The 22036-nt window shown below is 38.1% G+C and overlaps 1 protein-coding gene across 3 annotated transcripts in view; it reads right to left on the reverse strand.

Annotated features, from left to right (window-relative positions):
* SYT9 (synaptotagmin 9) overlaps nt 1-22036 on the reverse strand; it is a 71995-nt gene that overhangs the window by 12779 nt on the left and 37180 nt on the right. The window lies entirely within an intron of this gene.

Genomic DNA, 22036 nt, shown 5'->3' on the forward strand with positions numbered 1-22036 from the left:
CAGCTGGAGAGTTCAATGAGAGGTGTAAATCACAAGGTTTGCCTGAAAACTGTATCTTCACAAAGGGAACAAATCTCGTACTGGAACCTCAAGATAAATAAGACCCTTTCATTGCTGTTAGGAGGACAGAGATACAACCTCACTCACATTATGCTTCCTCCTTGTTCAATTTCTAGTGGAAATACTTGATATATCATAAAAGCCATATTATTTGAATCATTTTCAGTGGCTTCTACTGAAAGGTTTATTGTTCCTGCTTTTCCCAGAAAACATTTCTGGTTCCCCCCCTGTAAAATTAATGCAAAATTAATATATCTTTTAAAATGCTGAATTCCAATAGTAATGTGAATAGCTTGTTAGTCTAGTCACACGGTATTTATAGATTTTAAAATTATTAATTTCATTAGAGATTAGCCTGCAGGATAAATCACTCCCTAGTACTGTGTCAACAGCTCCATGCTGGTGCTTAGGTGAGTATAACTCAGCATATTAAACAGGGAGATGTTTAATCTTAAAGAGGACTGCAACAATGGGCCCTTTAATGGCTTCACCTTTGATTCCTTGGAGGCTGTGTTAAGAAGCTCAGGCTGGGTCAAACCTTCCCAGTGAAACCTGTAAGTTACCTGGTAGTTAGGCAGTTTCTGACAAATGGGGATGACATTTGGGATCAGATTTCTTCTCTCCCTTCTCATAAATACATTTGGGTACAGAGAATGGGTGTGTAAAACCATGCAAAACAGGCAGCAAGGGGTGGAAGGAAACAAGACAAATTATGGGTTACAGCTTTTGCCTCTGGTCTAGAAGAAGATATGCTGTCCTTGAGTTAGGCAATCATAAGTTTTGTGCCCATTTCTTCTGAAACTTGCATTTTTTATTTCTGCAGCAGACAAGCTGTGATAGGCCTGCTATCACACAGTGCCTGTGCCACTCTAATTAAAGCATATGTCTCAATTATACCAGGTTCCTCTGTTCCCCATCTATAAAAAGACAGACACTATTTTTTTACTTTTCTAGTATGTTGCAAAAATAATGCTAATTATGGATCGTGAGGTGCTCAGATGTATTTTTATGCATCTCACCAACTTACCATTAATGGGAGCACGTACAGGCAGTGATGCCCTTGCTTATTTCTTTTAAAGTTGCTAACTTTTGAAAGAGGTTTTCAAGGCACTAGTGATTTTAGAGATCTTATAAATTCTTATTGCTATGTCAGAGCTGTACAGCTCAGGCAATGGTAACTTTGCACACTACCTCCTTTAGCAGTTATACATGTATCTGCAAAGGTCACTGGAAAACAGAAAAATAGCAGAGGTTTCATGAAATGAGGTGATATCATTTGAGCTTTTGAAGCACAGAAAGGATTAATGACCAGTATTTAATTAAATTCTCTCTTTTATTTCCCTCCTAGCTGAGGAGTATTAGTTGTATTTTAAACAAACAAACAAAATCTTCCTACTTATTTCATAATCTTTCCTGGAATTAATGGAATTATACTTCTGTAATGCAAGACAAATGTTACTGTACATCATTCTAATATTTGATAATATGGGGTTTTGAATTTTGCAAGGATTTATTTTAGAGGAGGTTCACTCTGCTAAGATGAGGATCATTTATGTATACTAGGTATATGTGTTAAGTCTAAATTAATTAAAAATACTTTAAGAACTGCTATCTGCTTTTTGGGATATACATTTATTAAATTGTTCATCTGTGTTGAGAAGTCTGGGTTCAGATTTGAGTAAGCTATTAATTCAGTTCAGGTACATGTCCAGGACACAAATATTATGCAAATATCATACTAAACAAATTCGAGACTCTAATCTGTTTGGGAATGATACTAAATCTACAGTATCTAACATGATGAATTCATGAAGTTAGCTCTACAATTTTTATTATTTCATCATAGAATTATTTTGAGTTATATCTATGAGAAAATATATCAAGAAAAACTCCTTAGAAATGTTGGTTTTAATTGAATTTGCATGTGACTAGAAGAGTGCCAGCTGCTTTCTCATTACACATTTTAAGATGAATAGAGAAGATATGACTGGAAAATTCTATTTTCATAACATCTTAAATCAAAGAAATGAACTCTAGTAAAGTAGATATTTATTAATGCCTCAATCAAACTATATCTATAAGACATGATTAAGTAAAGTTTGTGGAAAATGGGAATGGCCTTTCACAATTATCTTTCAATACATCAATGTCAGGCTATATTTCATGTTTTAAGTTAATTTGCAAATTGTATTATTTTCTCAGTGTGATTCCATTTTTTGCATTTCATTGTCTTTATTTCTTTTATTCATGGTTTTCTTAAAAAATGAAAGCAAATAAGTAAAGAAGCTTTTAGAGGTAGGTATGTGAAAATGAGTCTGATTTCACTTACTAGGAAAGAACATTTAAAAACAGTTCTGAAGCTTGATTTCACTACAGTGAAGAAATATAAGAAAGCTGAAATGTTTGCATGTCATTCACTCCGGATTTTATGCTGCTTTGGGTACACAATATAATTTTCATGTCAAGTCACAGACTGGCTATCAGCTTTTATGCCTATACAACTGTACAGAGTGTATATATAGAAGCTAGTCTGATGGGATGCACAAAAAGGCAGGATAAGAAAGGGCACCTTTGAATCCCTAGTACTCTCTCCATGGGCTTGTCTGTGGCACAGCATTTGCTACTTAGCACACATTGATCTAAATGCTGGACCTGAGAGATTCTTGCATGACTAATACAGTAAAAGGTATCATCAGCTAAAGAATCTAAGCAAAAAACCCTTACAAGGGGGAAATAAAGCACTTAGGCCAGCCAGGCCTGAGTGTTGCGTGTTCTAATTTAAACAGAAGGTGTTGCGTGTTCTAATTTAAAAAAAATGTCCTCTGACAGCTAAGTTCAACTTCAGCTTTGCTGCTTAACTAAGTATGTAGCTTGAATTTTCTCTGTTAGGATTTATATCAGTAATGCCACAACAGAGTTACTGTTACCTTTTCTCGGAGGTATTCTGGAGCACCTTATAGTCAGACAGACATCTTGCCCAACAGACCAATTCTGAATACCACAACTTTGTGCTCTACTTTGTAGGGACTGAAAGAAGTAGGAATCCTTCCTGCAGACTGGGTCATAGAGAGCCACTATGATTATCAGCTTAGGGAGTTTATGTTCTTATTTTAACTTACTCATAGTTTTGCCTAGCATCTTGGCAACTTCTATATAAAGACAGTATCAAAAGTAAAGCATCCAGCAGACAGCATATCCTCCGTCTCCAATTCAGAGCCTGAAGATCTTTTGATATGGATTTTGGTGGTTTTTTTCCCCTCCTGTTTCCATCAGCCTTGTGTCATGACTACTTTTCTTTAAGGCAGATCACTGCAGTCCACATAAGAAGGATCCTCCAGACATGATTTTGTGTTATGCCAGTCAGTCAAGATATCTTAGAATATGGGTAGCTGGAGTCAAAGAATAAGCCTTTTGCCTTCATATACGTTTCAGAATAAACCCAGTTAATGCCTTTGAGAAGAACATACACGTAACTTGCTCTTTCCAGAATGTCCTTAGTAAGTCAAGGACAGAGGCCTTTTTCTGTAGGCAGTCAATGTACTTATCTCTCTAAAGACCCAACATCTCCATTGTCATAATTTATATCCTATAAATAGGATGGCAGTGATTTACTGAAACTGCCTTTCCAGTCAGTTAGCTGCATATTGTCCTCAGTTATCTGAATGCATTTACAGAATATGTTTGTTCTTACTGAGTCATTTAAGACTTTATTGGTAAATTATTCTGTAATAAGTTCCTTACTTTAAAAAAGCCTCCATTCAGTAAAGATAAACTTCATACACACACTTATTTTTAAACATACACGTAAATCCTATAGATTTTACTGGCTTTGAATCCCTTACATAGATTTTCAATTCCCAACAGCTAAAGTGCATTGCTGAATCTTGGCCTAGGACTGAATCTAATGAATTATCCTGTAGCTATTTAGGTAGAGATAATGTATTAATTTGTTCAAAACTAAATTGATGAACTGGGGAGATAGTCTGAATTGAGCTAATGAAAATTAGTAGAGACATGATTGGAAAAGCTGGAGTACTTGTCCTCCATGTTGATGTGTGTGTGTGGCCATGTCAGAAACTGATTTCACAGGAAAAACAGAAATGAGGCATTCTGAAGATGAAACTTCTGTAGAAAGTTAATATAAGTAATTTTTAACGTCCTCATCAGTTATTAAGAGGAGGAAAGAGTGTGTACAGAGTTGTTTCTGAAGGCTTGCTAGATGGCATTGCTGGTCAGAGAAAGAAGTTAATTAAAGTTTAAGTTTCTCCTTGCAAGTTAAACTGTTCCTCTGAAAACTGTTTTGTTTTCTTGAACTGTTACTGCTTTTTGCAGTTCTTCTATGACTTGTTGCTTTCTACAAAATACAAAGTTCAGTATAGATTCAATAATACAAAAATGTCTGCCCTGACTCTTCTTTTCCAGGCATTGCAGGCTGCTTTTTAACATTTTGATTGTTGCTGGGAGGCAGGGGGTCCGTGGTGGGGGCGGGAATAGGCAACGCTTGAGAGCTAGAGAAGATAATTGCATCTTCCTGATCTAATATTTAAAAATGAAGATGTCATAACCTGTAAGATGCAAGTTTACAAGTGAGATGCTGTGGACAGATTTGCTCCTGCCTTTCTTCCAGTATATCCCACTTCAGTGTATCCCACCTTGTCAGTGTTAACAGGTTGCCACCTTTGGTATTGTGCTTCAAAAGTCTTTTGAAAGGGAAGCCTCTTGAGGGTGGGTTTGATTTTGCAATGCAAAGCTTTAAAGAAGAGTAGCACAGAGCTGACTCAAACCTTTCCCTCTGCAGAGAAGGCACTGGTGCTTTAGAAATGTTGACAAGCTTGGGAACAGCAATGAAATGTAAATTGTTCTATATAGGAATAGATGTTTGGAGGGAAAGCGTTTTCTTGAAAGGAAATGTAAGCGAGAGCTTCAGCTGGGAAATGTAAGAGTTTTGATGTTATGTGAAGATGGTAAAAATGGAAGGACAGGTAGGTCAGGCAGACAGGGCAAGCATCACAGGGGGAAGTTTCACAAAACAATCTAACAGTGCAATCTGGAAAATGGGCAATAGTTTCCCAAAGTGAGGACCAAAGCTTTTCATGAATGTCCATCAGTATCTGTCATATCAATTCCAATAATTTTTCAACAGGCTGTAATTAATTTGGATTAGACCTCAAATTTTTGTGAAATACCGAGATTGAAAAAACAAAGAAAAACAGAGCTTAATGGCATTCCAGTGTGCAGTATCTTATCATACAAGCTAACCTGGGTGGGCCAACCTTGCTGACTTAAAAGAAAACTCTTGATGAACATCACACAGATGGAAAGAGACGAGAAAATAAACCCTCATGGTTTCAAGGCTAAATGGTAGCTTGTTGTAAGGAGGGGAGGCTAAATTACATGTTAAGTGTTCACTATCTCTAGGCAAACGTGATCTTGAAGAAAATGAAGCAGCAAATCCATTCTAAGGCATAAAATTATTTCTACCATGAATTATTTGCCAGTTACCTCTTGCTTCCATTCTGACATAAGTTGAAAATAATGTTTAATTATCTCTATATCCCAGTAATAATGAAAATCTCAAATACATCCAAGAAATACTGCAAGGGAGGAAGCTGGTTTTAAAAATCAGGTAACTAATCAAAATATTTTAATCCAAAATGTCTTGCCTGTTAATATTTTTTTTCCTGGAGCGTTAAAATGAAAATGTCAATTTAAACTAAATGTGTACGCAAATTAACAGATTGGCCTTTCGCTCCACCTTGAGCTACAATGGCGGCATGTGAACTTACAGCTCCACTGAGATATCAGAAGATGCTCTGCCTTCTAACCCCACTCAGTCATCCGTTCACGTACAGGGACGGAACACAAGCGGGAGGTCAGGGCCCCAAGGGCATCAACAGGCCTCGCTGGCCCTGACCGCCCCCCAAGGGCTTCCCCCCCCTGCCCACGGCCTGGTGCCCACATCGGCCCGGTCCCCACGTCGGCCCTGTCCCCACGTCAGCCCGGTCCCCACATCGGCCCGGTCCCCACGTCGGCCCTGTCCCCACATCAGCCCGGTCCCCACGTCGGCCCGGTCCCCACGTCGGCCCGGTCCCCACGTCGGCCTGGCCCGGGGCTGTCGGTCCCTGCCCCAGCGACGCCCCGGGGCGCTGCTCTCCAGCTCCCCACAGACCTGCCCTGCCCGGGCCCCGCTGACCCGGGCCCACGGCCTGGCCTGGCGTGGCCCATCCCCATGGAGCTGGCTGCTGCCAGGGGCTGCCCCCCAGCCCCCCCGGCCTGCCCTGCTCCCTGGGTGGGGTGGTGGGACGGGACCGGGCCGGCGAGGTCCTGCCCGGCAGCGCCAGCGTCCCCCACTGCCCATGGGGTCTCAGCCCCAGGGAGCAGCCAGCCCATGTGCCCTGCTCACGCAGCCTTAACTAAGGATAAAGTCTCGCGGAGCGGCCATTCTGCATAAAAAAGCTAGTGTAAACATGCTGCTGGAGAGAGATGATATTGAAGCTTTGGCCCTACTAGCAGTCCCTCACCTTCCCTTAGCACTGAAAGCTGCACTCAGTGCAGGCGTTTTGTGTTGCGTGAAGCAGCCGTCTTTCATATCGTGCATTCTGAGCACATCATTCTGAAAAGGAGAGAAACTAAGTACCTGGGTAGTGCTGAAAAAAGGTGGGGAGAGTCACAGTATCAGGAAAATAAAAAAGATGTTCTTTTCAGTCCGTGTAAGCACCCGTAGTGTTTTCTGGACCTATTCATTATCCTCACATTAGGTGTTCTGTGCTGACTTCCTTGCTACTCAGGCTTAGCACAGGTTGTGTGCAAAAAGGGTAATAAAGAAAGGCCATTTTTATAAATCTGAATCTACTTTTAGTCTAAGTAAAAGTTTGATCTACAATTTTGTTTTTGAAGAAGTTGATATGAAAAAGAGAATGGTCCAGATAATACAGTACACTTGAAAAATAGAAAGCTAATGTCAAACTATGTTGCAGTAGCATGTCTTTCTTGCCATTCCAGAGCTTTTCTCTGAGATATGTTTAATTTTTTATTCTTTTTTTAATCAGATATCTTTTGTTGGATTTTGCCATTTGCTGGGTAATTCCATCCCGGGTCCAGTTTCAGTAGAGAAGATATGGTGGCCCACTCTACCCTTTTCTGTGTACGTGCCCTGGAAAGGCCAGGAGAGGATCATTCTGCTCACGACTCTAGTGTAATGAATGCAGAAGCTGGAGAAGCACATGTGCATTGTTCATTGTAAATAGGCAGCGAAGAAGCGCTTTGCCCCTAGATTTCGACCACTTAAATATAATGGACTTCTTTCACAGACCACTAAAATAACTATTAGTGAACAGTGTATTGCCATTAATCCAAACTCTGCCTAATCCTTTAAAAATTCTTGTGATATCTGGAAATCAAATCCAAGCTCAATGAAATCCCTGGTGTGCCCTTCCTCTCTCTCCTTCTGATCCTTTTTGGCTTGTCATCCCACTAAAAAGTACTAAAAGAATTATGACCTCTGTTAATAAGGTATACCTAAGGCAGACTTTTCAAAAATAATATTTTCTATGTGCAGCTCCCCTTAATTTCAGCGCCCATTTAGCAGGTGGGGAAAGAAACATGGTTTTATGAATCGACTTCTCCTATTTTTTTTTCTATGAGTTACGCAGACATTTTCTTCATCATGATTTAGATTAAAGTTACTTTTTCTTTCAAATAGGTACCTTTCCCGGGTTTCCTTCTGATTTTAAAGCTAAGGATCAAGTATCTTTCTGTTGAAGTTTCTTCATGTGTTTTGTTTCTCTAGAGACAATTCTGTCGTGTCATGTCATACACCTCCTCAGTGTCAGGAACCACTGAAAATACTTCATGTTTTTTCTGGTAAAAAGTAGCTTTTTTTCTAGAGCTCCCTGATGTGGAAATCATGTTACCTTTGAAGTTGGCTTGATTACTATTAAGTAGTGCAACTAAATACAAAAAGTTGGCTTGTGATTTGTCACCTGTATAAACAATAACACTGATGCCCTGCAAGACTCAAATGCACCATCCGCAGAAAGTATCACTGTAAGAGAGAGGGTGAAAAGGGATCATTATGGCTTAAAAACATGTCTGAGAGCATTCCATGTAACCTTCCATTAGACTGAAAGCACAACTAAATTTCACAACAGGCATTTTACTAGTAACACTTCTTTATAAAATTACCCACTTTTAACAATAGAAAAGCAATTTCCGTAGAAGTTTCATTTACTTCTTAGTAATTTATTTAAATGGGTCATATAGAAAAGAAAATCACTGCAAATTTCAAAGCGAAGCAGCCAGGATAAAGAGACTACTTCACTGCTACCCATATTCTGTTAATGGATTGGATGAAAAGGTATGCAGTTGTACTGCTCTGATTGTCCTTGCACAGCAATTCCATTTTAATTGCAAGTTAAATGGAAGACTATAATCATGGACGCTAAGGTTAATCCTACAAAACACATGTATTAAATATGTCAAAATAGACAAAACCGCTAAATCTTCAAAATTGTCTCATTTTACACCTTAGAATCTCTCTGGTTTTCAAATACAAAAGGAATTAAAATAATAGAGGGAGGAAGGAAGAATGAGAATGACAATAAAATTAATGATAACAAGACAGTGTCATTCCAGAAGTGTGAAAAAGAGGACTGCTTTCAGCCTTTATTTCTTAAACCATGCTACAAAGAAAACTTCACATTGGAATCAGGAGAGAAGTTGGGATTTTGGTTGGATTTTTTTAAGGTTGGGGGTGAAACATGGGAGAGAAGGTTCTGTATCCCCCCAGAGATGCTACTGACAATTTCATAACAGACTGCTATGTAAAATTTGCTGACTGCCTAACATGCCAGTATGCTGTTGGTATATAACCCTCTAAGGGCAAACCTCCCTCCTGCATCTCCTGAATCAATGTCGTTGAAAATCTGTGGTGATCTAGCAACAAGGGGTTACCTTCCCCACTTCTCTTAGGCAATCCAGGAACATTTCAGTGTTTCTCAGTACCTTAATTGCTGATGCTGCCCCAAAGCTCATGCAAATCCAGCTACCCTCCTTTCTTCAGACACAGTCCTGGACTATTGCCATTAGGACACTTAGGCTATGTGGATGTGGTGAAGGAGAACTTACGCTGTTGCCATGTATCATTCACCTACCTTGCAAATAAATAGAATATTTTAATCTTGAAGCTGCTAGGCAGTTTACCAATCCAGTACTACATCTACTTGGGAGCTCTACAGAAAAACCAGCTTTAAAATAAAACTAAAGACTGTGAGGAAGCTGAAGGAAGGGGAAGGAAGAAGACAGAAATCCATTTTAGAAAATGCAGACTCTGAAATAAAGTGTATCATCCAGGTGTCTACAGTGTGAGCAGGGGAAGATGTGATTGTGTAGAGTGTGATAACAGTTCTTTTTCTGTAATACTTGTTCTCTATCAGATATGCTTCTGCCTCCCTATTATATTTAGATGTGTACTGTAGGCAATTTTAGGACCACTTTAGTGAGCATGTTTTCTCTCTTAAAGAATGCACAGAGGGTACTGTAAGATGTGAGATAAAGAGAGCACTAAATATAGAAGTGCTCTAGTGCTTTAAGTCCATAGAAGTGAGTCAAAAGAACTTCCTCCTCTTAGAAGACTTTTCTTCTAACTTGTTTTACTTTACACGTGCTACATGTGAAATGTACCTAGAGAGGAAAACTATTTTTTTCTGTGGCTTGCTTTACTCTCTTCCTCATGGCATGATATGCATTTGTGTGAGGTGAGTCTGGTGAGCTGCCCAGACTTTTACCTGGTTACGTTTATATTCAGAATAACTAGTGTAATCAAGTACATACCAGCCTATGGGTAGGAAAAAAAGTAGCAAAGTCTGTGAGTGACTTAGTGAACAGTATCTCGCAGTCACTTAGAGGCCTTCTCAGATTTTTGGTTTAGTTTCTTACAATTTAAATAATTTGATAGTTTTGAAATGAAATCAAAGTTGTGAGTTGACTTGTCCTAAGTGGCGAGTTCACTTTAGAACTCTTTGTTGCTTTGAGAATGATCAGTGATGCTGGGTACTCAATTTGACACCTTAAAAGGGTCTAACTTCAATTTTTTGGAAGGAAGTATGATTCTGAAAGAATTTAGTGTAGTTATCTCTGACCATCCTGACTCCTAATTTTGGAGCAAGAGTGATGCTGGGTACTCAATTTGACACCTTAAAAGGGTCTAACTTCAATTTTTTGGAAGGAAGTATGATTCTGAAAGAATTTAGTGTAGTTATCTCTGACCATCCTGACTCCTAATTTTGGAGCAAGACTGTCTGAAAAGAAGGATAGTATCCTTTTTTGTGTGTGCTGCTTTAGCACTGAAAGATTTCCTGAAATAAATGATTTTTGAGACAGACAAGAGAGTAGCTGGATGGGGGTGAGGAGAGTGAGCATCTACTACTATATCTACTGGTTTGTTTTTAAAAAAATATATATATTTTGATGAAAAAATTATTACAGTTATAGATAGGATGAAAAGCTTTTTATATGTTGTTTTACCATAAAGGCTTTGTGTTGAATGAAGTGTTTCTCACTGCTTTCCCAAGAATGCTGGCACACTATACACTGATTAAAGTGAAGAATTTGGAAAAGGAGCTGGCAAATGAGAAACACTGCTGAGCTACTGAAAAGAATGGGTCAGGGGTGCTCACTGCAGAAATCTTGAGAGAAAATAATCTATTCTGTTTTCATTCTATTAGGACTGCCGCAGCCACTCAAAAGTTGAAGATGTGGATGTAGAACTCAGGTCATTCCTGATGGAGAGATTTCTATCTGCTTTCTTCAGGACCAAATTTTATAGCTCACTCATATTTTAGCCATCAAATTTTGGGGGAGGGGGAGGAGGAGAAGATTCAAATCTTTGTTGAGCAGGTCATTGTCACATATTTATTTTGCAGAGAGGAATAAAAGGATGGTAATTTGTTTGTTCTGCTGTTCTAGTGAATTTTCTGATGTACATCTCAAGTCGTTTAGATTATTTCTTGTGGCTTTTTGTACTGTTTACAAGATACTATTCCCAAACTATAGCAAGAGGATATGCATGAAATCTGAGCTTCAGTGGGAATTCTTTCCCTGACTTTGCAGTAGAGTCAAGATCTCATCCTGAGTACTACTCATTTCTACTTGCATAAAATGTTGCGGTCCCAACAGAGTGAAGTTTATTGTTAGATTAGCATTTACTGTAAGATTCTGTGCTCAGTGGAGTATAGACATTGAAAGGTTTTCATTATTTTAAAGTGACTCTTTTCTTCCTGATGATCATAAATAACTCTCTAGGGGGCTTGAAACCAAAGTCTGCTGTTTTCTTCCTATCTTTTTTGTACACACTTTTGTTTCCCTTTACTGCATACATATTTATTTTATTGTTTGGGTTGTTTAGAAGAGTTATCGTAATGTAGATCAGATGGTTGATTAAACCACAGCTGGCTTTTAAAAATAATTATAAAACCCCAGCATGCTTTTAAAAAGAAAACACGTAAAGGGTTCTATGAATTCTGAAAACAAATATACAAAATAGAGTATGGGGAATTGTTCTTTTCCTCTTCTGTTTTAACTTTTATAGTGTTTGAGTAGCAGTTTCTATATGAATAGAAAATATTAAATATTGTGTGATATTGCTAATCTCCTATTCACTACTCCTTTTAAAATAATTTTACTGCAGGAAACGGAAGAGGGAATGCTAGGTAGGAGGAGCGGTGGATTTCAATGACTCGTACTGTGGCTGTTAGTAATTGGTTGCCTGGCAAACAAGGTTATGCTTTCTGATGTTGTGACAAACTGCTATTTTTAAGATGCCAGTTTTGGCCCAAGAATCTGTGTGGGGAATTTTATCCCAATAGTTTGTATAATCAGCTGTGAAAACCTCCATCAGTTGTTTTCTCTTACCTGCCTATCACAAGCAAGATGCCAAAACTAGTTGGAAATCTTCTTCCAGACATTGTATGTAGCTTTAATGTCGAGTTTGTCTCATGAAAGGAGTAGTGAATGATTAAGCACTCAGGAAGGTAAGCTGTAGCTTCTGACTACTGGTTTCTTGAGTAAATAGAGCAAGGTGTTTAATCAAGCAATGAAGTGCCAGAAATGTAGCTATACAAATCTCAAATGTCATGATACCACAGATGTTGCTAATGCAGCCTTGTCATTTGAGCCTGTCACTTCACCAAAGTACATGGTGTGAAATACTCATTCTAATTCTCTGTTAGGAAGCCATGGGAAGGCTCAGACACTGCAAAAGACTATAACCTTAATTTACCCATGTGAATACTTCCAGTGGTTTCAGTTGGACTAACTACAGAAGTTATTATATCTGTAATTCTACAATTTGAGTGTGCATTGCAAATTGCCTTTCAGTGTTTGTGAGGACGAGTGCAGAATTCAGAGGTTTGCATGTGTTTGTCATTTAATCCTACCCAGGCAAGCACAAAGTGATGTTGCAGTGGCCTGTTGTATTTTTTCAGGAAACACTATACTTTATATGTTGTTCCTCATACATGTATATCTTTCTGAATGTTTAGAGAAATGTATATGCATGAGGAGAATAAAATAGTGAGTTAAAATGAAGATCTCTGCTGTAAAAAGATCTCTGCTTGGGACTAATAAATCTTGATATAAAGCTTTTAGTCAGATTATAGGTCCCCCAGTTTTGCCATTGTTTCTTTAGCCCTGCTCTCAGAAAAATAGCTCAATTGCCGTGAAAGAATGACGTCTTTCTGTCCCTCTTCCCTTGGATAGTTTGGCTGCCAAGTAATCTATTTTTTACAAACTGACAGAGCGGAAGAGCATAGCTATGTATCTTTCTGCAATAATCTGGGCAAGGTTCTCTACAGAGCCTCAGAAGTGGCCTTCATGCTCTAAAGGGCTGGGGACTGAAGAGAGAAAAGCTGTCATGTACATCTCTGAGCCCTCCCAGGGACAATTAGGGCCCGCATAATATCTGGTATTGTACTTGTTGACCATATAACCAAATCTTAGCAAAATGTAGTGTGTGTGTGTCTTTTAAAGTTTCTACTCTGATTTATGTCAGTTCAGTAGTTTGATCCTTTATTTCTTTCAAACTACATTATCAGCTGCTAAAAGTCTCTTAGACTTTTAGGAGAAAAGCTAGAAGAGATATATATATATATATGATATATTGTTCCCACAATATGTCCTTCTCCACTAGTCAGCTCAAACCTCAGCTGCAACTCTGAATGCTTTCCCCCCACAAAGACAGTGGGGAGGTCTGAAGAAAGCCCTTGTGTGATTATTTAGCAAATGGTATCATCTTTTCTTAATTTCAGCAAGCTCTATAATTTAGCCTATAAGCATAAAAAACATGCCTCTGAAGCACTACAGTTATGGTCCAGTAATTCCTTCCTTCTGTACAGATGATGTTTTGTCCTCCGAAACAGGACTCTGGAAAGACCCTGGAATCCTGAATGGTTGAAGTGTGAGACGCATTACACATCCTGTAAAGTGAGTTTGAAAGGGGACAGACAAATCTTTTGGTGAGAAGAGCCTGTGTGTAGTGGCACTTTATTTTTCTACCTGTTTACCTGGGACACAGGTGTTCTAGAAAAGATGAAGTCAAGACTGTACTCCAGCAAGCCCACATTTTAGGTAATGTTAGGATGGCAGCCTGTCAGTTATGGTGTGCAGGAGGTGCTTCCCAAGTAGCTAGGCTATCCCCTGCACAAATACCCAGTATGTCTTGGTAAGAGGACAGAGCACAGTTATGGTTAATCCCTAAGTAAATAATACACAACAACAAAATAGTCCACTTACTGCTTAAATATAAGACCACGGGAAAATAACATGAGAACTGGATAAACAGACTATACGCAGAGGAAAACTGCAAAACTCTGAAATACCCTGTTTGGTGGAGAAAGATGCCTGATGGCTGTGGTATCTTGTGGGGATTAAAGACTAAAAATGGCTTGAGGCTTTTCACATAAGTACAGTATGTTCAGAGGGAAGAATACTTTCAAGTTTGGCTCCGAATATTGAAACTAAATTTAAAGAGTAGGACTTTTCAGAAATTTTGACGAGTCCACAAGCTATTGAAATGCTTTCTGTGACCTCTAGTAGAAAAAAAGACAAAGTAAGCACTCCCAAAACTGTTCAATAATTAAATGCATGTTTGAAGTGATTTTTTTCCCTGCCTGGCTAAACACATGTTTAAATTGAAAGTTATACAACCCTGTAGGAAAAAGGCTATGGCACAGTCTAATCTTGAATTACGTGCAGAATGGTTACAGCCAAGATCACCTTAATACAGCTATTTTAGCCTTAACGCTGTGCAGGTGCTCTTTGCTCATCTTGAAGAATTCCTGCCTATGAATTGTAAAATAGTAGAGCAATTTTTTCTGTGTTTGCTGCTCCCACTAACAATTTTGGATGGTATAATTGAAGGACAGGCTTGGCTGACCAGGATCACATTTTTGCTTTATGTGCAGTGTGTATGTTACTGTGAGCTGTTTCACTGAAGGCTATCTCTGAGAGCCTTCTTTAGAGAGAGATTTCTGGAAAAAAACGAATTGGTAGAGGATTGTGAGAAGAAAGGAGAAGGGGGATGTGTAGAACAGGGATAGTTACACACTCTTCCACTAATCTAGAAAAACAGGAATTTAGGATTGGGTCTAACCTTTCTTAGAATGCAGCTAGTGTGTGGAGGAAAATGTTCTTCATACACTATTGCTGTTCTGGGGCTGTTGCACCAGGGAAACATGTATGATATAAAGACAAAAGAGAGAGCTCAAGAATATGCAGCATTGATGGTCAGGGTAAGAACCAGTGTGGAAACCAGGGGTTTAATTTCATAAGGACTTTTGAGTTATTTCACTTTTGAAGCAGAATATCCCTCGCTTGAATTGAAACATTTTGTTTTGATAAAAACCAGGATTTTTTGTTCCTATTTCAACTTTCAAATTATCTGAAAATATTGCAGTAGAAGGGCATTCCAAATAAGAAATCAAAACATCTTATTCTGAAATGTCAGTCTTCTCAAAATATTGACTTTAAATTTTTTTTTTTTTCTTATAAATTCTTTAACTGAAATGGTCCCATTTCTGCTACATGGTTGTTTTGTTTTGGTTTGGTTTGGTTTTTTGTCTGCTTTAGTTTTCACGTTGTTTCTTTTGTTTGTGTGTTTGTTTGTGTGTATGTTTTTTTGTAGAGAAATATCCAGACTGAAAAAGCTCACTTGAAAACTCTGATGGCCATACTCCCGGTTTCTGTAAACTTCAAGTGGTATATACATATATGCACAATTCTCTGAACTATCATTTTCTTAAACTAGTCCCAAAACCCTAATAAATGTTAGCCTAGGCTTCAGTGATATTACAAGATTCATCCTGTTTCTGACCATGCCTGTGGAGCTACAAGGCTGTTAGATAATCACTTGCACTGAATAGTCATCATTACTTTTAGAGCCAAGCTTGGAGTGCTTGTACCACTGACTCGGGACCAGCCTAGCTACATCTCAAACCATTGCTCTTCGAGGCATTTGACTTTTTTTTTACTTCCAACCCTTCCCAAGCTTTATTGAATATTATTCTTACAGTTACCCAGTTGCTCCAAACAGAATTAGACATCTGCTGTCTTTAAGTTTTCTGACATGTCACTATTCTACCTCTACCCCATACAGTTGTATAAAACTGTATCTGTCCTTTGTTTAGCCATGTTGAGTGCTGCCTCCTTATCATTTAAACGTATGTAATTTCTGACAAATCTTCTTCTACCAAGTAATTAGCAAAATCATTAGATTAAAAAAGAAACACAAAAATACAAAAGGAAAAGCTCAGTTTTTAAAATGAACACATTTAAATATATGGTTATTAAAAAATGTAAAAACCATAGGAAAAACACTGGCTGCAGCCGTTCTCCACTGTACAGTGACTGCTATACCTGCTGTGCTGATGCTGAAGGCTAATTAATTTCTTTTTCATCCTTACTATGGGGATCCTTAGAAATCTGAAAGATTAAAGTTCTATGACTTTTCAGCATTTTTTTGCTATGAAATGATTCATTACACATGGACTTTTATTTTTTTCTGTTCATTTGATTACATAAGTAGTCAGAAAAAATCATGAAACAAAGAGTGACCTTTGTGACTTAGGAGAAGATGAACAACCACTGATCTGCCTCTTGAAGGTAATTACGCTTCCTGTATTCTTTTGAGTACCTCTGGGTTTGGATGTTTTTGGGGTTTTTTTAATAAATCTAAACTTTAAGTGAGGTGAATCTTACCTCTTGTGTTTACTGCCTTAATTTGTCTAGCCATTAAATAATTGCTGCTCCTTAAGCTTTTGGCATGCTTGAACATGGGCAAGCTATATAGGTATGTAAATCTCTCTTCTAGATAAACTTGCATTTGCAATTCAGTTAAATGGGTACGTGTCCACATCAACTGATTGCCTCCTGATGCCAAAGCCTATGCATTTTAAAGAAATGGAACATAGGGTTAATACCAGATATGTCTTCTGTACTACAAAAGAAATCAACATTTACTGCTACTGTCCTAAAAAGTAGGCATGGCACTTAACACTGATGGTTTGAATTTTAATTCATATGTAGAGCCAGAGATTTTATTTGTTTCTGTTTCCTTCTCAAACTGTTGAGTCCAAAAATTTTGTTAACCATTGTAAACATTTTAAATGTTTTTCTGAGATCTTGCTCAATGCCATCGCTTTTCTAAACCCAGCAACTTGCCAAAACAGGAATTTTATATACTGGCTAAAACATCTTGACAAGCTAAACATTTTTTAAAAGCGGAGTAGGTGGACTTAGTTGACTTACTGCCAGCTGCAGTATCTCTACACTGCCGAAGAAGATAAGCAGTGCTACATAGAATGGATTAAGGCTGGTGCCAGGAATCTGCAGATTCTGGACCTGGTCTCATTTCAGCTATTAAGTAGTGTCGTGTCTTGAGCAAGTCACATCCTTTTTTGTCTGTGTCTGTTCCCCTGTCCATGAATTAGGGACAGTATTTACCTACTTCTTTCAATGAAGGAATTTTATTTTCCTCAAGTTTTGAGGGTGTAAGCCCTAAGGATTATGACCTGCACCTATGCATGTGCATTTGGCACACACTAAATTGCTCACAGCCTCTTAGCAGGAGTGGTCCAGAGCAATGCAACCTTTGGGGAAGTTTTTTTCAGTTTGAGGACAGAATAGAGTTTTGAATTGCAGAAGATCTGGTAGGTTTGGTCAGTTTTCAAAGTTTTAGACTTTTATTATGCTTTCTATAAGGAACTGACTGAAATGCTTTAGTCTCTTTTTGTGTCTCTCCCACACATGCTGTGGTTGGCATTAACATCTCTGAAACAGGGAACTTGAAACTTCCTTCCGGTGATGTCACGATTCTAGTTGCACCTCAGTTATACAATATAAATGCCTAAAAATACAAATTCTCAAATCTTTCTTTCTTGGTCAAACTTGAGAACAGCAGCAGTGAACAATTAGCATTTCTAAAATACACAATTTCAAATACTGATAACCATCCTACTTTTTAACTCTCTCTTTGTCAAACCACTAGCATGTATACCAACATGCAACTTAGATTCATTAATTTTTTAAAATACAGGTTTGTTTACTGCTTCTGTGCAAAAGGAATTCAGCATTCTCTGACACAGTGTTTTATTCTTGACCACTGCATATAACCTAAAAGAGCTTGATGATTCTTAAAAGCTGATGCAATCATTTTCTTGGCTTTGCAACTTCTAGCATATGCTGGCTCTTTCTGGATGTCAAACAACTTGATATATAGCTCATGTTTCTTTACAGCTTTGAACTCTCCATGATTATCTTTTGGATTCTCAGCAAACCATCCACATTCTCTACAGTCTGTGACATGTTACTTCTCAAATTCTGTATGTATTACCCAGGGTTTTCTTTCTGTAATTTCTTCTCTCCTCTCTTTCTTTTGGAAATATTTTTCTTCTATATTTTCACTCTCCTTTTGTACCCTGATATATGGTTTTTTAAGTTTGGGGGCTGGATGCTACATTCATCAAGGCTTAGCTAGAAACAAAAGCAGAACTAGTTCAAAATAGCTATATTCAGAACAGAGTAACCTTCTGAATCCTTTCTAATACTCTGATTGTTTGCAGATAGAGAATAAACCATGGTTTGAATCTGACCAACTGCTTTCACCTTTATCAGAGTTTCAATTTACTTCACACCTTCACAGGAGGTGGATACAGCAAAGAGCCTCAAAGGAACCACAAGATAAGGACAAATGGTAGCAGTCAATATGGCAGCTATGATTTATAGACTATTAGGTGCATAATCATTGCAAATCTTGTAAATATCCTTTGAGAATATAATGTTATAGAAAGATTCATGAAAACAGGCTAGTCTGGGATGTTCAGCCTCAGGGTAAGATGAGAGAAAGTTGCCAATGGGGTGTTGTGAATAAGATTATTTTTTTTTAAAGTGTATGTATATAAGCTTAGCATTCAGAAAAAGAACAGTTTTCATTGTACCATGCCTAGATCTCAAGTATAACTATATTTGACAACAGAAAAGATAGCATCAATGTCAAAAGCTACATATACTATAAGACCAAAGTCACAAATATGCCTCCTAGTAGTCATTTTGGAAACTGCTGGCCCAGGTAAGAATGGAAATTTACATTGTTCTTTCTTACTCTGATTATCCCCCTGCTTTAAGTGGAGGCCACTTTTAAATACTCCTCTCGTCTAGAAAGATCACCTGCTTAGCAAGTGACAAAGGCCAAGCATTTTGAGAATGCAAACAGCCAGTATGAACCAGAGCTAGGTTTCCAGTTCCCAGAAATCCTTCTCTGTGCCCTATGGCTGCCTGGTGATGTTTAAGAAGCAATTCTTGAGAAAAGATTTTGATTTCTGGGTGCAAGTTATGCAAGTGGTTACATAGCATCTTCTGAAAGAGAAGGTTCTACTTTATCTGAAATGCACTGACAGCTTCCTGTCCTTCATAGTTGTTTATTTTATTTTGTGACAAAGCTATGTATTTTTGCCTGATCACATTTGAGTTTGAAGACAGCAACCAAGGAAATACTAGCAACTCTTTTCTCTTCAAAACATGCCACCAGTCTATGAACATTACAAAAACCAAACAAAAAACCCCACCCCAAACCCTGAATATGTTTGAGAGGCTACTAAACAAAACATACCAACTACTGAAACCCAGCCTAAAAATAAAGAGTATCATTTTTCTTGATGGGCCAGAAACCAGTGTAAACTGTCTGGTAGATATACAAACAGCTTATCTAGTTAATTTCATGTTCATCTAAAGTTGATCCACTTAATTATTTCTTACATTAAACAGCCCACTGCTGCTGTTTTCTGGTTAGAAAAAGTGTCAGTGTTACAGGAGAGGGATTTTATGCTCAGAGGACCTGGGATTAGAAGAACAATCATTTTGATATTGGAGATTTGTGTTTGGAGGCAGATTGCTTTTGAGTGTGTAGAAAATTTTTATGCTGACATGCATCTATGTTATGAAAATTTCAAACTCTGAGATGGTAGCAGATGTTATAGTCCAAAGAACCCAAACTGTTGGTTTTAGATAAAACTTCCAGTCTTATTAGAAAACGGAAGAAAGCACATGGCATAATAGGTCAATTTAATGGCATTGTTTGCAGTAAAGCTGACATTTCAGGCATAATCTGCAGTGCTCACTTGAAGTAGGCCATTTTGCTGGGCAGAGAAGGACTTGATACATTCTTTTACATTACTGTGTCAAATTGGATTAGAACATAATAAAATGGAGAATGTAAAATAAAGGCCTTTGGGATTGCTGGTTATGCAGTGTAATAAGATGCACAAGGAACTAAAATGAATGTACTGTTCAGAAGTACGACAAACTTGTCATGTAGTTGTGCGGACCTTCCCTTTTTCTAGTACGTTTGCTTGGCTTATCCCTCCTGAGTTGCACTCTTTGTTGATCTACACCGAGTGAATTTCCTTCAGTAAGCTTGCCTAGCATTTGTCTGTTTTGTAATTATTATTATTTGAAACAATAAGATAAAGTGATTGAAAACCTGCTGTAGTTGATAGTTTCTGTTTGTAACCATAAACTTCCCAACAGTGCTCAAAACTTTGCTAAAATTTATTTCAGAGATTCACTAATACTGCCTGCTGGTCTGGTTTGGAGTGCAGCCACAGGAGCATTCACTTCAGCAGCTTCACTGAGCAGCCTGTAGGATTCAGCTTCTGCTGTCAGTCTGGGAGATATCTAAGCTCCACAGACAAGAAAATGTGCTGAAACTTGGTTTCTTAAATGATGCTTGGAGGGTTTCTCATAACCTTATGGAGTAAGTTCTAACCTTTGAAATTTTGGAAATGTTAATTAGTAAGCTGAGTACTCCACACTTTCATTTATCTGATACTCTTATCTCAGAACTCACATTAGCCAAAATTGGATTGTGTCTCCTATGTATCATGAGTCATTTGCTTTGAAAAGGTCTCTGTTAGCTGAAAACCCAATGACAAGTCTAGATGGCAGGTCATGTGTTCTGTTTGGATAAACAGGGTTACACTTCATACAGGAATGAATCTTAGTAGGAATTAATAAATGACTCATATTTCGGTCCTGAATTTAATTTCAGAGATCACAGAAAATCTGAATACAAACTATATGCTGCATCGCTTTTGAAATTTGGAAGGGGAAGCGATTAAAAAGAAAATACCAGAGCCAATCTTTTGCCTAAGTTAAACCATGGGAGAAGGACTAGTACATATCAAAGTAACTCCAGTGTGCACGTGGATTCAACTTTCAGTTAATTGTAAAACTGAAAAGTTGAGCTTGGGACACTTAATGCTGTACAAAGACAGGCTTTTACTTGGAATGACTGTCATCTGCTCTGTCTTTCCCTTGTGGTTGAAAAGCAGCAACTTCTCAAAGAAAAGCCAGGTTCATCCTTCTCTGATACTGAGCATCCCTGCCCCTGCCTGTACCTTGAGTGAGGGAACTGCTAGTGCTGCTGCTGCAGTTCCATTCTAGTGTGGAAGAGGATTGTGCAGTGGGTGCACAGCATGTTCTACACATGAATATGGAACACTGACTAAGAACACTGAGAAATCACCTTAGAACAAGAACAACGTCAATTTTCAAAAAGAAATTCCTTCCCCCCCCCGCCCCCCAAAGGATTTAATCAATTTGGTCTGTAATATGGGCATGCTACCAGAGTAATATGGGCATGCTACCAGATCACAGCGGTATAAGGTGAGGGTCTGAATTCACGAAAGTATTTGTCTCAGAACATCCTTTGCTTTTCAATGGCTTCTTACACTGAGCTAAACATATGTTTAAATGCTTTCCTGAACTAAGGTCTCACAAACTTACACTTTGATCTTACTGTTAAAGATGTTTGGTTTATTTGGCTCTAAAATGTGCACTCTGTTTGAGTACGGTTTGACATAGCAAATGAAATAGTTACTGACTCTTGGCACTAGTACCTTCACCTTTGTGGATTTCTGTAATGTATCATTCTCACTGAAAGTCTGTTCTCCCCAAAGGATGCACGCGATTAATTTCTAATAGTATTACAAGGAGGTTGGCTCATGTTTTGAGAAGAAAGTTCTTTCTTTTCCAAAAGTATTCTTTGTGATTTTGTACCTAATCACTAATTGGATTCCTGCACAGAATTTGATACCAGAGACTTTGGGATAACAGAAATATAGACTTGCTTTATAAGTTTCCCATTTCACTATGTACCAAAGTGATGCCAAACAAAGAGTTAAACCAATTCAGTGTGTTTCATTGCTTTCATGGAACAGCATTGTCTGAACTCCATTTGCCTGGATTATAGATGTGGTGTTATCTCACTTTATGAGAATATAGTCTTTTGAAGGACTGAAGATCACTAGGTAAGAAACCTTGAATCTGCAGTTCTGGCTGATTAGTATGCTGTAATTTATGTGGCAAATTATACAATACACAGAAAGGCAGGCAAAATAAGAAAAGTAGTATTTCCTTAAGTAAATTT

The sequence above is a fragment of the Buteo buteo genome, chromosome 16 (genome assembly GCF_964188355.1).
Source record: "Buteo buteo chromosome 16, bButBut1.hap1.1, whole genome shotgun sequence".
In the NCBI taxonomy this organism is placed as follows: domain Eukaryota; kingdom Metazoa; phylum Chordata; class Aves; order Accipitriformes; family Accipitridae; genus Buteo; species Buteo buteo.